The sequence below is a fragment of the Gracilinanus agilis genome, chromosome 1, assembly GCF_016433145.1.
Source record: "Gracilinanus agilis isolate LMUSP501 chromosome 1, AgileGrace, whole genome shotgun sequence".
Classification (NCBI taxonomy): domain Eukaryota; kingdom Metazoa; phylum Chordata; class Mammalia; order Didelphimorphia; family Didelphidae; genus Gracilinanus; species Gracilinanus agilis.
In genome coordinates, this window is record NC_058130.1 from 71,922,987 (window position 1) to 71,929,199 (window position 6,213).

Genomic DNA, 6,213 nt, shown 5'->3' on the forward strand with positions numbered 1-6,213 from the left:
GCCATAATCTTCTTGTTTTCGGCCATAATCTTCTGGTATTCCTTTTCAATCTGGTCATTTCTTGTGTTCAATTTGCTTATCAGTTCATTTGGTTTCTGAGCCTCGCTTTCCAGTTGCAAGATTCTACCTTTTAAGCTGTTATTTTCTTGCCAGATCTCTTCCATTTTCCTCAGAATCTCAGATTTGAACTCTTCCATAGCTTGTGAGGAGTTTTCCTTATTTGGGGAGGGTCTGGATGGTTGTTTGTTCTCCTCCTCTGTTTGCTCGGTTGTCTGGATTTTCTCTGTGTAGAAGCTGTCGAGTGTTAAAGACTTCTTTTTTTTGTTATTATTCTTTCTCTTCTGAATTTCCTGTAACTGATTAGCCATCATTAGCCCAGCAGCTTCTCAGGTTTATCCTCGCTCTCAGTGTCTGTCTGAGATCTATTGGCTCCTGAGGTCTGAGTTCTAGTTTTTTCCAAGGTTAAGCCCCCTGGTGGATTCCCTTGCTTGATCCTCTGCAGGGGGTTCCTTTACAAGTCTCAGGGAGCTACTTCCACAGTCGTATACCCGTCTGCACTGGTTCCCCACTTAGGCTTTAGTTCCTGGTTGTGTTTGCCTCCACCCACGCCTCTGCTCAGCGGGCACTCTGCGCCCAGCGTCCACTCTCTGCTCCCGCGCGCTCAGATTTCGCGTGCGTTCTTGACTTAATGGGGTCCTAAGTCTTGCTGCTCTCAGGAACAGGTCCTGGAGCTGCCGATGACTCGATGGGTGCCCCAAACTTGCTCTATTTCTTTTTAGCTGGGTTCGGAGCTATAGGTGAGTGTGGAGGGGGTGGGGGTGGGGCGGTTGCTCAGCCCGCGTTTGAGTGAGAGCCCTTTTTAGCCTGGAACTGTCTCGATTCCACGTACCTTCCACGCTGTGCCCTGTTGTGGGGTTCCTCCGTTCGTCTGGACTTGTTTTTATGTCCCCTTGAGGAGTTTTGTGTGTTTCGGTCAGGAGAGGTTAAGAGCTGCTTCTTACTCTGCCGCCATCTTAACCCGGAAGTCAGCATTCTGACTTTTTAAATTATTACTTATAAATATAGTAGTCTGAGGAAAGGAGGAAGAAGCAATGTCTTTGAAAATAAGGCACTATGAAATATATTAATGAAAATTTAACTTACATAAAGATATTTCAACATCAATCTCTTTTCTATTTTGTTAATATGCCTTTAGTAAATTTGTTCTATTCATAGAGCTTTGTAAATCTAATACTTATACAGAGATGTAAAGCTTTTTGAAGGACATCAACTAATTTATGAAATATTCAGGGAAATCTCCTATGTAAGTAAAATGAGTCACAGAAAATATTAACAGAAATTAGTTACTAATACCAAATCCATTCTATCTGTTTGAGTAAAAGGTTCTAATGGTGACACTGATGATAAGATTATAGTTAAATTGTATCCAAAGTGATAGAAGTGTCCATGGAGATTTATATTCATGTTAACTAAGATTTAATATCTAAAAAATAATTTAACTGAGGAAGGTATTTTCTTAAAAGTTTTGAAATCATAGATCTTAGGATGAGAAGGATTCTGAAAGCTTGATATAGAGAATGTACTTGAATTTAGAAACAGTAATATTTGTGTTCAAATCCTATCTCAGAGAATTAATTTCCTGGGTGACCATAGATAGTCATTGAATCTCTTCCAGTCCAAGAAAAATTAGAATTTTACTAACATTTAACACAAAGGGTTATTTTTAAGGCTTAAATAAAATCTAATATGAAAAGTGATTTATATCCTTATTGTGCTATATTAATATGTTGTTATTATTATTGTTTCTTGCTTTCATTTTATAAATGTTTTAACTGGATCCTTAGGAGATGAAGTGAATTGCCTAAAATCATTAGAAAGTGGTAACAAAGGGTCCAGAAGCTGTTTTTTGTTGTTGTTGTTGTTGTTGTATCCTGATATAGCTTCAACATGTAACTTTTGTTTGTGTTTTTATAGAATAAGTACAATTTTGAATCCTTAAAAAATCCTTAAAAAAAGAAGATTAAGCTGGATTTTATGTGTACAAATTAATAGTCAATTCATTTACATATTTAGACACAGTTGACAGCTTTAGACTGCATCTACATAACTATGACAGAACCAGAAAGTTATCATGATTTGGTGAGTCATTTCTAGTCAGTTTCTAAAATTCAGAAAAAGATTGGCCATTTTGTGTTCCCTGTCACTAAAGAACTATGCAGAGTTAACCTAATTTTTTAAAAAAATCATCAAATGTTCCTGGCAAACCAATTTGTCTCAATAAAAATAAATCCAGTCTGTCCTCCTAAGGGTAAAGCTAGATTCTTAACAAGGCAATGAAACAGCTTAACTTTTCAAATAATTACTTTCAGGATAGGAATTACAGTATCATTATGCTTCCAGATTGCCTTTGGGTTAAAATGCAATATTTTTCACTCATTTTTCAGTCATATCTGACTCTTCATGACCACATTTAGGGTTTTCTTGTCAAAGATACTGGAGCAGTTAGCCGTTTCGTTTTTAGCTCATTTTTTAGCTGAGAAAACAGAGGCAAACATAGTTAAATGACTTGCCCAGGGTCACATAGCTAGGGAGTGTTTGAAAACAGATATGGGCTAAGAAATATGAGTTTTCTTGACTCCAAGCCTGTTGCTCTATCCATTGTGCCACCCAAAGGCCCCTTAGAACAGATATGGTATTTCATATCCTTTAATTGTCTTTTTTTCCTGGATTATATTTTGGTCTTATTTTCAAAAGAATTTTTTTAAAACAAAATTAAGTTTTCTTTTCTTTCTATTTAGGACATATAATAGAGTTTTCCCTCATTGATTTGCTATAAGAATACATTATTTTGAAGTGAGCCTAACTAGATGGAGCCAAGACAGCAGAGTAGAGGCAAGGAAAGGTCAACCTACTTTGAGAATTCTCTCTAACCAACCTTAAAATAACACTTCAAAATGAATACAGGTTCCCTGAGATAAGAGGGGCATCCAGCCCACAGCAAGCTCACAAAGTCGTTACAAAGCCAACATTAGGTCCCTCCCAGCCCATATCTACAGTTCTATTTTCTGAACCTGAGCTACAACTTTCGGATAATGAGAATCTGCCTAAGCCATCAGCAGAGCACCCCACACCCACCTCGTGTGCAGTAAGGCACCAAACCCAAGCAAAAGAGAGTTTTCAGGGCTCCTGGTCCCTCAAAACCTAAGGGGAGGTCCAGAAACCCAGCCCTAGTCCAAGTTCAAGCCCAAAGCTCCAATTCAAACCAAGTGGCTTTCAGAGCACCCAGCTGACAGGGCATCATCATATCCCTTTGGAAGCACTGAAACTTGCACAAACCCAGAACTAGAGTTAAGGATGACAAAAAAGAAAAACTGAAGCTTAAGAAAATGCTGTCTCTTCTCTGAGAATAAGCCCACCTTAAAGATAAACAAAAAGTTAGGGATCAGAATTAGACAATAAAGAGATTTCTGAGTTAAGATGGTAGCAGAGGAGAAGCAGCTACTTAACCTCTCCTAATGAAAACATACAGGACTCCTCAAGAGGATATAAAAACAAATCCAGAGGAACGAAGGGACTCCACAACGGGGTGTAGCATTGGAGGTATGTGGGATCAGGCATTTCCATGCTATAAGGGGGTGAAATAGTTCTCTCAATCACCAGGGCCTGCTCCTTAGGGCAGCAAGACTTAAGACCCCAAGAAGCTAAAGAACCTGACTTTGAACACAGATCTTGAGTGCAGGCTCAGGACTCAGGCATGGACTCAGGTGTGGACGCAGGACCGGATGTGGACCCTGAGCACAGGCACAGACCGTGGGTGGGGACCCAGTGCGGAGGGGTGCATGACTGTGAAAATAGCACCCTGAGACTGCTAAAAGAGCTTCAGGCAGAGGAGCAAGCAAAGGGACCAAAAGGAGCCTTGACCCTGAGAACAGCTAGACTTGAGACCTCAGGAGCTTAGAGAGTGTAGTCAGAACCTGGGTGTGAGGATAAAGCTGAAAGGGTGCACGGCTCTCTGACTCAGGCAAAAACTGCTCCACAGCTCTATAGGCAGAGAGCCTGTCTGCCTCATCCAGACTTCTGACTGAGAAAGAAATAATAATAATGGCAAGCCAGTCAGAAGAACCCCAAAAGAGAAAAAGTAAGAAGAAATCTTTAAAACTTGACAACTTTTACACAGAAAAAATCCAGACAACAGAGCAAACAGCAGAGGAGAACAAACAAGTAATCACATCCAAACCTTCCCAAAAAGATGAAAATTGGTCAAAGCTCTAAAAAGTTCAAATCTGAGATCATGAGAAAGATTGCAGAGATTTGACAAGAGAAGTGAGAAAAAGGTCAAAAGGAAATTAAAAGGTTAAAAGACAGAAACTCCCAATTGGAAACCAAAATTAAAAAACAGGAAAACAGGATAGACCAAACCAAAAAGGAAAATCATAAGATTATAACAGAAAACCAGTCTCTAAAGACCAGAATTGGGCAAGTAGAAGCCAATGATCTCTCAAGATAGCAAGAACAAACAAAGCAAAGGATCCATAGATCACTCTCTACACTAGACCCAGAAAAGACAACACCCAGGAATATAATAGCCAAACTCAAAAGCTTCCAAGTAAAAGAAAAAAATTTTTCAAGAAGCCAGAAATAGACAATTCAGATATCAAGGAGCACCAATCAGGATCAAACAGGATCTGGCAGCCTCCACACTAAAAGATAGCAAGGCTTGGAATATGATATTCAGAAAGGCAAGAGAACTAGGTCTACAACCAAGGATCACCTAGCCATCAAAACTGACTATATACTTCTAGGGGAAAGTATGGGCATTCAATAAGATAGAAGATTTCCAATTATCGGCACAGAAAAAAAAAACAGGACTACATGGAATTTTGATATCCAACCACAAAAACCAAGAGAAACATGAAAAGTAAATAAGAAACAGAGGGGAAAGAAAGAATACTTTTATTTTTAAATTTGCCTCTTCAAGGGCTTCAATAAGATCAAATTATTTATATTCCTATATGGAGAAATGTTATGTGTAATTTTCAAAAACTGTATTCACTATTATAGTAATTAGAAGAATTATCTATAGGGAGAGGTTGGAGTACTAAATGGTCTAAAATGATACAGGGACAAAAAAAGAGAAGGGGTGAATGGTAGATGGCACCAAGAGAAACTTCAATGAATAAGAAGAATAAGATATTCTTTACCACACAAAGAGGGCATGGGAAGGGGAAGGGATGAATACTATTATAAGAAAGAGAGGAAAAGAGCATTAAGAGGTAATATTTAAACCTTATTCTCAGAGGAATTAACCCTGAGAGGGAAGCATAGCAATATCCATTTGGGTATAGAATTCTATCTAATCCTATTGAGAAAGTCAGAAAGGATAAACCAAGGGGAGCAGGGGAGTGGGAAGGTCAAAAAAAGTCAGAGGAGGAGAGGTGGGGGAATTCATTAGGCCTTAAAAATAAAAAGAGGGCAATAATAAAGGAGGAATGGAAAGGGAAGTAAATCAAGGGAAGTGACAAGGGGGACTGGTTCAAACCATTGGTTTAAAAGGAAGTAGAGTAAGAAGAAGGGGTAGAACTAGTAGAGGATACCAAAATGTTGGGGAACACACAAATGATAATTATAACTCTGAATGTGAATGGGATGGTCTTGCCCATGAAACAGAAGCAAATAGCAAAGTGGACTAGAAAACAAAATCCTACCATATGTTGTCTATAAGAAACACACATGATCTTCAACAAAATACTAGCAAAACAACTCCAGGAAGTGATCATGAGAGTTATTCAATATGATCAGGTGGGATTTACACCAGGAATGCAAGGATGGTTCAACATAAGGAAAACCATCCACATAATTGACCATATCAACAAGCAAACCAACAAAAACCACATGATTATCTCAATAGATGCTGAAAAAGCCTTTGACAAAATACAACACCCATTCCTACTGAAAACACTAGAAAGTATAGGAATAGAAGGACCTTTCCTAAAAATAATTAACAGTATATACCTAAAACCATCAACAAGCATCATATGCAATGGGGATAAATTAGAAGCCTTCCCAATAAGATCAGGAGTGAAGCAAGGATGCCCATTATCACCTCTATTATTTAACATTGTACTAGAAACACTAGCAGTAGCAATTAGAGAAGAAAAAGAAATTGAAGGTATCAAAATAGACAATGAGGAGACTAAACTATCACTCTTTGCA